We start from the raw sequence: 10000 nt of genomic DNA on the forward strand, positions 1-10000 counted from the left end.
TCTCTCTCTCTCTCTCTCTCTCTCTCTCTCTCTCTCTCTCTCTCTCTCTCTCTCTAAGACTTGCATAAAATGTGCCAAACAATCTTCGTTGACTTAAAGAGCCAAGAAATCTAAGGCATCTATCTTGAATTCTAGATCGGAAAGCCTCGCTCTCCCACAGCATTATAGCCGAATTAAGGGATAAAATCAACACCGCCCAAAGCAAACTCGTGCTGAAGATAGCAAGATTCGAAGAAAAGAATAATTTCTACATAAAAGTTGTTAGCAAAAACTATAATTCAAAAGACAGAGTAAGACTGGCACACAGATGATAGCATTTCCGTCGCTGTGCCCTTCAATTTTCACAGCAGTACCTTTTCTTTGAGCGCCTTTCACTGAGCAGCGTAGTACATGCATTTGTATGCAGCATTGCTTGATATGGATGCTTGATGTAGGCCAGGGGTTCTCAACCTTTGGCAAGGTGGGTCCCCCAAAGCTGGTTCAATGCAGTTGGGGACCCCCTCCTCCCTGCGCCACCCACTCAACCTCCTCCCCAACTATGCCACCATAGATAGATAGAATCAGATAGACAGACAGATAGATAGAGAGATAGACAGATAGATAGATAGACAGCTCCATCTCCTTTGAACTAATAGACATTGAGTCCGTGATTTTCCATGATTTTTTCATCTCCCTTCCTGTGCTCACACCCCACCCCCTTCCCCGGGAGAATGTTCACGCCCCCTTCCCCCAGGTTGAGAACCACTGGTGTAGGCAACTGCTCCTCGGACTAAGGTTGCACCTTACATATGATTATATTTTCAAATCCATTGACAACTTTTGATATAGCTTGCGAAATTACGAAAACAAACAGATCAAAAGATGTAGCAAAAGACAGAAAACGAAAAGACAAAAATGAATAAATAGATAACTATGGGGATGGTAATAATCATAATAATAATAATAATAATAATAATAATAATAATAATAATAATAATAATAATAATAATAATAATTTAATAGAAGGTCAGAAGGAAGGATGAAGAGAAGAAAACAACCATCTATGATTAATTAATCCCTAATAATAAACGATATAATAAAAACATTAATAAAGCATTCAGGAACTCATTAAAAAAGAAGTCAAGGAAAACACACACACACACACACACACACACACACACACACACACACACACACACACACACACACACACATTGACGATTAAGAAAAATAATTCTCCCCCATGGTTATGTCTTTCATTATATATAAAGTAGGACACGAAATTCATCACATACATCATGACTCTCCCCTTTCCTGTCAGTCAGCCATCAACATCCTGGCCTCCTTAAGAGTTAACACAGCACAGGGGGAGCCGTGAGCGCCTACAAGGGAAGGGGGAAGCCTGAAGTTGGCATTGGGTCAAGGTTAGAGGGAGGATGATGAGGAAGGAGGGGAAGAGAACGAGTAGGATATGATAGGGGAAGATTGTAGGTGATGGAGGGACAGGGAGTGTAGACAGTGAAGGAGCGCGGGCGACAAGGGAAGTAAACATTACGTGACCTTGAGAGAGAGAGAGAGAGAGAGAGAGAGAGAGAGAGAGAGAGAGAGAGAGAGAGAGAGAGAGAGAGAGAGAGAGAGAGAGAGAGAGAGTAAACTCCTCCCGCGCCCTCGCTGCACAACTTTCTTCTTTCCCTCATCCCTTCCAGTATTCTCAATCATTCATCCCTTTCTCTGGTAAACTCTGGAACCTCCTGCCTACTTCTGTATATCCTCCTTCCCATGACTTGAACTCTTTCAAGAAGGAGGTTTCAAGACACTTATCCTTCAATTTTCTTGATTCTCTTGACGCCCCTTTTGGGATTGGCGCCTAAGTGGGATTTTTTCGTTTGTTTTAAAAAATGATACCCAACATGTACATATTTTTTTTATCGCTTTATATGTCTTTTGTTGTTATTTTTCGTATATTTACCGGACTTGTTCATGTGTATCTTCGTCAGAACATGACAGAAAACAATTCTCTCTCTCTCTCTCTCTCTCTCTCTCTCTCTCTCTCTCTCTCTCTCTCTCTCTCTCTCTCTCTCTGTGGATAGCATCAAACGGAAGACGGAAAACAAGGACAGCCTGGCAACAGCTTTTTCTAAACGGATGGAAGTATAAGTGATGTACAGTAATGTGCATTCCTTGTACGATATAGATGTGCTCTCTCTCTCTCTCTCTCTCTCTCTCTCTCTCTCTCTCTCTCTCTCTCTCTCTCTCTCTCTCTCTCTCTCTCTCTCTCTCTCTCTCTCTGGATAGCATCAAACGGAAGACGGAAAACATATTCATATTCATGAGCGGAGAAGCTGAGTATATGGCCACGAGCGGGGACAATGAGTAGAAGGAGCGCATTTACTAGAAGCGTTACCATATCCAATAAAACATTACAAGACACAGGAAGGTTCACACACACACACACACACACACACACACACACACACACACACACATACATATAGGGAACAGTAGATGTGAATATTACGATCAGCAAAACAGCTCCATCAAACCATAGTCAACCGCTGAATAAAAGCACGCTAATTTAGTAACACGGCTTGTCACCCAAGAATTTCCGCTCAATCTGCCTGCTTCCTGGTACGGAACGCGCGGTAAAATGAAGAAAAGCTTGCGTAAATTTACATGCCGATCAATGTTTTCCTCGAAAGGAAAATTAGATTTTACATTTCTTAGCAATAGTGTATTGTATTTTGATTCTGAAAATTATTGTAATTGAGTACATGATCTCTCTCTCTCTCTCTCTCTCTCTCTCTCTCTCTCTCTCTCTCTCTCTCTCTCTCTCTCTCTCTCTCTCTTATTAATGAAATCAAAGTATATCTTAACCTCCCGCGATACTTAATCTATGGTCGACAATGATGAAACTTTGTAAGTACCTTACCTATTAATCATCTCGCATGCTAGGTAACAAATGTGAAACACACACACACTCAACATTTGTGAACCTCTTGCACAAGCGAGCATATGATGAGGCTAGTATCTTTGTGCTGCAGCGTCTGACAAACTGGTGAATACACTGTGTGTGTGTGTGTGTGTGTGTGTGTGTGTGTGTGTGTGTGTGTGTGTGTGTGTGTGTGTGTGTGTGTGTGTGTGAGAGAGAGAGAGAGAGAGAGAGAGAGAGAGAGAGAGAGAGAGAGAGAGAGAGAGAGAGAGAGAGAGAGATTCACCACGGTCTTGAGAATCACGTGCTGGACTTGTGGTCACCAAGCACACCAAGCTGGTCAAAGCTTACTTCTCGCATAATGTACTAGTCAGATTTATCAGGTAAGACAGTAACCTTTCGCAAACCACACACATCCTCTTGGTCAAGGATTCTAGAGTTCGCCCATCAGTGAAGGCTTGATAGGAATCATAGCTTGGCAAGTAACACAAGAACGTTACCACTGAGCCTGCGAGCGCTCTCTCTCTCTCTCTCTCTCTCTCTCTCTCTCTCTCTCTCTCTCTCTCTCTCTCTCTCTCTCTCATTGTGAAATGTGATGGAGGCAACATCAAATTCCAATGACATTTGATAGAAAAGACAAATCTCCTAAGTCATAATTCGGGAAAATTCCCGGATTGCCACAGCCCGGCAGTGTCTGGAAGGTTACTGACGGTCAAGAGGTTTGCAACGAATACCGGTGAGCTGTCTTCCACGGACTGCATTTCTCTTACGTCAAGAGTCTAGTTATAAGACCTCTATCTCTAAGTCACTTTCATAATATTAAGTTCATCTCAGAAATTTCTCCTAACACCATCCCCCACCCCCTCTTATTTCTTTTTTACACTATTTTGAGTAGAGATACGATTTTTTACACCACGGCAAACATTCCGAAATAGTGGATGGTCTTAACGTTGCCTGCTGGCGTGTCACCTTCTCAGAAACGAAGGGAAAATACTGTTGACGTGACGAACTCAACGTCCCACATGAACACAAGAAGTGAGGCCAAAAGTGCAGGTTGGCCAACCTTACCAAGAAGACACGGAACAAAGAATCATCTGAATAACTTTTAAGCCCTCGTATGCCTGATTCCAATGATCATTGTGTAATAATGCAATGACCCTATATTCTTAACCCATTCTTCTTGGTGACGTCTCGCAAAAAGCAATATATATATATATATATATATATTATATAATATATATATATATATATATTATATATATATATATATATATATAATATATATATATATATATATATATATATATATATATATATATATATATATACATATATATACATATATATATATATATATATATATATATATATATATATATATATATATATATATATATACTCATCCCCTCCACATAAATCAGAAACACGTCAGGTGTTCACCCTTAGCGTTCGTTTTCTCTGCTTCTTGCCACACTAAACATGCAACATGAAGTAATTTGTGCGTATTTCCATCGAGATTATTTACGCAAAAATGTTGCCGATTACTTTCTAAATCCGTGAAACCGCTTTAAACGATAACATGCTTGCGAATATATAAGTAAAGAATAAACAAATAACTTTCCTTGCCACACACACACACACACACACACACGTGTGTGCGTGTGCGTGGAGGTCAGTGAGGACAGTCGCCTTTCTTTGCAGCACAGCAGCAACTCATAAAAACGGTTTCTAGCGGGAAGAGAGGCGACACAAAGTCTGCCAGTCTCCGGGGACAATGCAGAGCCGTCCGGGAGTGACCTACTCATGCTCTTATCTACCAGATTATTTTTTGTCTCCTCCATCATGACACACTCACCTATGACTTTCCCACTTAAGGATTTTTCTTCTTTTGACCGTAACCAGACTACTACGAAATAACAATTTTTCTGACGCTGATGGCTTCCTTGGCTCCCTCCCTCACGTGTGTTACTATAATAATCCCCGATTCGCGGTGCTCATAACACATCACCAACGATATCAGAAGAGTCAACAGCAGGCAAGGGAAGTCCAGACACTGAGAGGGGCCTGTCCTGGCTCGCGAGTAACACGGTTCCGACTGCTACGAGGAGCAAGACTGGTTGCCTCTGCACGGCCCTCCTTATCTCATTATCATTTGTTTTCGGTGGGTGACCTCCAACCTCTCCGATAGTGGTTATCATAAGAGTCCAACGTTTGATAAAACAAAGTCAGATGGAAAAAAAAAACAGGTAAAAAATATATGCATGCAATAATTTACCCTGTTTGCTTACCAGTAGCTGTCTTATAAGATAAAACATGAGAACAAACAGACTTGAGTTGCACCTTAGTTGAGTTTCACCACTGTCAATGGTTTGTAAGTCTTACCTGGGACGGAGTCTAGACGGTGGTTAATGTCCTCCACCACCCCTGCTCCTTGCCATCTTCCTACTCCACTTCCTCAAGTGTCACTTCATACCACTCAGAGTCACGTCACAACACTCATCGCTTATCGCCATAAACACCATCTTTAGAAAGAGACCTTTGGGTGAACCTACACTTCCAGGACGGCAGAGCTGCTAACTCACGCTGGTCACAGACTGCCTCGCAAGAAAAGCTTATCGAGTCACGACCCTCCATTGTAAAATGTATAACAAGCTCCCGTGGCAGTGGCTGATCATGTTAGTTTTACGCAGCTCAAACTTGAATGGAATTTACCATGCCCCATCTCTGCTGCTCGTTATCAAAATCGAGGTTTAGTTTGTTTCGCTGTGTTATGTAAGAGTTACATAATATGGCTGAAAAGCTTAGTGAAGACAATATTTTCATTACAATATCTAGAAGCATTAAGCAGTTTGCCACGAACAGCAGGAAGCATGTGAAGGAAATAATGTTGCCCGACTTTTGGCTTATCATGGACTATTACCTTTTCCCTTTCCCTTTCTCGTAAGCTTGACAATACTAGGGCATTATTGGGCACATATTACAATGGCAAAATATTAAGAGCATCGAGATTCAGTCACACGTTATTTCCTTCAAATAATGGACACATGATGAGTTTTCTTGACACACAAACACTCAACTCAGGGAACGTGATTGCAAGCTTAATTTTTCTCACGAGGCAATAACACTATTACAATTATATCCAAGCATTTCATATAATGATAACAATAAGCTTTCATAATGTTGCTGCTGTTCGCTCACTTTACAAACACTGGTCGGTCACAGCTGAGATGAAGTCTGAGAAGAGAGAATATCTTTGCTTGACGGTTGCTCCGGTGTGCGTGTGTGTGAGTGGCAATTTACCAGGCCTGGCTTACAGCTCACTGTCAACCAGTGCAGTGAGAGGGGACGTAGCAGTACCTCACATCACCACGGCCGCCGCAGCACCGCTGCCGTGGCTGAGCCCAGTGAGCTGGGCGCGCCGCGTCCCGGCCGAGGGCTGCCTGTGTTCCCACCTCGCCCGAGAAGAGCTACAAATTTTGCGAAACCTGCCATTCACGGAAACACGGTGATACTGAGTTCCTTCACATAAGAGAGGTAGCTAATGTTACTTGATTATATAATATGCAACCAATACTACTGAGAGTGACCGCAGGCTGTATTTTATGATTTAGTACTTTGCTTTGAGTGGTAACAATGTTTCTAAACCAAGAAGGTATGATAATCTAATAAAAAAATATATATTTTTCGCACGTCAGTGTTACATCGAAGGTTGGTCAAGTACATGTTATGTTTTTACAAGAAACTTAGTTCTGGTAGTAGGACAGTGATAGTGACGGTAAGTATACGGTACACAGTCAGTATACGGGACCATGACCTCGCCATCAGTCAAGATAAAATAACAGTACTTGAAATATACTGTAAAAGTGGTATTGTCAAGATCATCTAGCTTCTGTAAATCCTATGACATAAAAACGAGAAATCAAACAGGAATTTTCAAGAATACGAGTACGTCAAGCAAATCAGAACATTTGTTTTTCAGTCATCGTGCCTCCGCCACCCTTCCCCAGCTGACTGTTGCCAAGTGAAAAACATGTGATCCTGCAACTCCTTATACCACCGCATACTTGGAAGGATGTACGGAAAATTTGAAAGACATTTACTCAGAATGACTCTTTGGCCGTACAGCACGTCAGTGGTTTTCTTTTAACCCAGACTTGTACAACAGTTGGCTCACCATCTGGGAAATTCACAATACCAGAGTTTTACCAAATGATCCAATCCATAGTACTGGTATGAACTGGGATATTTTTCACACACGACACACAAGAATCTCGACCACTCCCTGATCACTAGTGACAAATAGACACTGCGATTATCATCCTCACACTCATTTGAGTAAAACAGAAGTTCCTGAGATAAGGAAGCAGAGAGAGCCAACAAAGGTTCTTTTTCTGATCAATGAGCGAGGCGAGGTGCACGTCGCCATGACAACGCAACGTAAGCTGGCGCCACGTTCAAGCTACTTCCCAACTTCGTAAACCTCTCCAACTCCAAACCAGTCCACTCCACAAAAGATATGGAAGTAAAATGCACTGCGTAAAGTAAAGACACTCGAATCCCACTACTCCTCTCCCTCATCTACAATTTACTATGGTGAATACACTACCTAAGACCGTAAATAGACCACTTATGAATAAAAGACAAATGACAACAGATATGAAGGAGAAGGAAGAGGAAGAGGAGGAAAAGATAATGTTGAAGGAGACAAAGAAAATAAAAGGAAAAGATAGAGAAGGAGAAAGAAAAGATGGAAGAGGAGGAAAATGTGGAAGAGAAACCAAAGATAAGGAGAGAAGGTACCATGAGAAAGAAATGGAGGAAGAAATGAAAGACGAGAAGGAAAAACAAACAGAATAAAAGAAACTGATATGGGCAAATTTGGAGAGAAAAAGTAATAGTCTTGGCCGAGTGGAGGACGAAGTGAAAGGACCTGAGGGTGCCAGCGACCGACGGTGGCTGAGCAACCTTGACCCGCAAACCTTTACTAGAACGAAGGGCCACGCAGGGGATGGGGGAAGGGGGATGAAAGAATGCTATAGGAAGGGGAAGGAGCGAAAAGAAGGTTCCTGTTAGGTAGCATAAGGGACGGAAGGGAGGACAGGGAGGACGTTCCGCAGGGGATGGGGGATGACAGGAGGAAGTGAATGGGGAACATCAAAGGGAAGAACGAGATGAGGAAAGAGAGGAAGACAAGGGTATGAAAATGAAGGATGTTGCTTGACCTTTCCTTTTTTCTTTATATCAAGGCTAAAAAAATTAAATAAAAACGTAAAGGTGGCTCTTGTTGTTGCTGATGCTGTGGCGTCATTGTTGGTAACGCTAGCTTGGGAGATTGTGGTGAGGTGGAGAAACGATGGTGAGGAAACAGTGATGGGAGGATGGTAGTACTGACGTGAATGCCAATATGCTGCATGACGCACAATGGAATTCCACCCGAGCTTTACAGCGAAGCTCAGCTATACTAAAGGAGAGGGTATTCCCCCTAATGACGACAACGACCACAAAACGATGACGATGACAATGATAACAACACACATACACACACACACATACACACATACACACACACACACACTTCGAACACATACTACATTTATATACAGCTGTATCCACACTATGGCAATAAATAGTTTTGTTCTCGTTTTTCTATCTCTCCCACCCACCTTCCCTCCCTCCCGGCCTGTCTCGTTTATACCCAACCTACCACACCAGTCATTACCTCGGGACGTGTAGGGAGATGCGAGAGCCCAGCAGCGTGAGGGGGAGAGAAGGAGGATGAGGAGGCGAAGGATGAGGACAAGGGAAGAGAACAATGGGAGCGGATGGGGAGGCAGAGGCAGGGGGCACTCTTGGAGGACACCCGCTCAAGACCCCTCCCATGCCGACTCTCATGCTCCTCCTTCTCCTTCTGCAGCGTCCCGGAGATGGTATAAATCCTCCCGGTAGAGTAATTTTTTTACATTTTCATGACAACCACCACCTCCCCACCACCTCCGCATCGTGTGTGTGTGTGTGTGTGTGTGTGTGTGTGTGTGTGTGTGCGTGTTTGGAAAGCTTAAAAAGCCCTTGACGACCAAAGTTTTAGCTGAAGAAGATATCTGTGGATAAGGAGAGAGAGAGAGAGAGAGAGAGAGAGAGAGAGAGAGAGAGAGAGAGAGAGAGAGAAGAGAGAGAGAGAGAGAGAGAGAGAGAGAGAGAGAGAGAGAGAGAGAGAGAGAGAGAGAGAGAGAGAGAGAATCTTCGGATATTTTGTTTATCCTAAGAAGATCCGTGACCTAGATGCATGTGTGTGTGTGTGTGTGTGTGTGTGTGTGTGCGCACTCTCTGCAAGGAACGCAGAAGATACCACAGCCTGCCAAGTTCTCAACAACACTCAAATTCAGACACTTCCTTCTCTTCTTATACCGCACACAAAAATGCTAATCACGGGGGAGGGAGGACAGAGTACGAGGACGAAAAAGAGGAAAAGAAAAGGCAAGAGGAGGAAGAGGAGTAAAATGAGGAGGAAGAAGAAGGAGAGGAGAAGATCTGTCCCAGCATCACTCTCACAATCAACTGGAACAGAGAGAACAGAAAGAGCTTGCGTGTGTCATCAAAGGGCAAATCCCTTCTACGCACGCACGCACGCACGCACACACACACACACACACACACACACACACACACACACACACACACACACACACACACACACACACAATAACGCCAATAATCAGGAGAAAGAAGGTGTATCCATAGTCAAAATACCTGCAGAATAAGATGTGCGTTGTTTTATATTACAGAAGTGATGAGAGAGAGAGAGAGAGAGAGAGAGAGAGAGAGAGAGAGAGAGAGAGAGAGAGAGAGAGAGAGAGAGAGAGAGAGGTTAGAGACTTGACGAGTAATATTTACAGTAAGCTAAATACGCAGATTGAAGATGAGTAAGTAGAAAGAGACGTTAAACGGAGAAAGGAATAAAAGCGTGAGGAGGAAGGACAAGATGGGAGCGTGGAATAAAGGAGAGAGAAAAAAAGTTAATTAATGTGACGGATAAGATGTAAGCATATAACGAGAAAAATGAGATCATGGAGGAAGATGGAAGGCACGCGATGA

General features: G+C 42.9%; 1 protein-coding gene across 9 annotated transcripts in view; it reads right to left on the minus strand.

Moving 5' to 3' along the window:
- LOC135103022 (monocarboxylate transporter 5-like) overlaps positions 1-10000 on the minus strand; it is a 54932-nt gene that overhangs the window by 26853 nt on the left and 18079 nt on the right. Inside the window, exons 1-2 of one of the 9 annotated variants that reach the window (XM_064008877.1) lie at positions 6107-6315; positions 5291-5430 (exon numbers count right to left, since the gene is read on the minus strand). The exons of 4 other annotated variants lie outside the window; for them this stretch is intronic. The gene's annotated coding sequence lies outside the window, so the exon portion shown is untranslated. Of the gene's footprint in view, positions 1-4763; positions 5001-5290; positions 5431-6106; positions 6316-8627; positions 8854-10000 lie in introns of those variants that run through there. 4 more of the 9 variants (XM_064008880.1, XM_064008883.1, XM_064008881.1 and 1 more) reach the window with 4 other exon arrangements.

The sequence above is a fragment of the Scylla paramamosain genome, chromosome 8 (genome assembly GCF_035594125.1).
Source record: "Scylla paramamosain isolate STU-SP2022 chromosome 8, ASM3559412v1, whole genome shotgun sequence".
Lineage (NCBI taxonomy): Eukaryota > Metazoa > Arthropoda > Malacostraca > Decapoda > Portunidae > Scylla > Scylla paramamosain.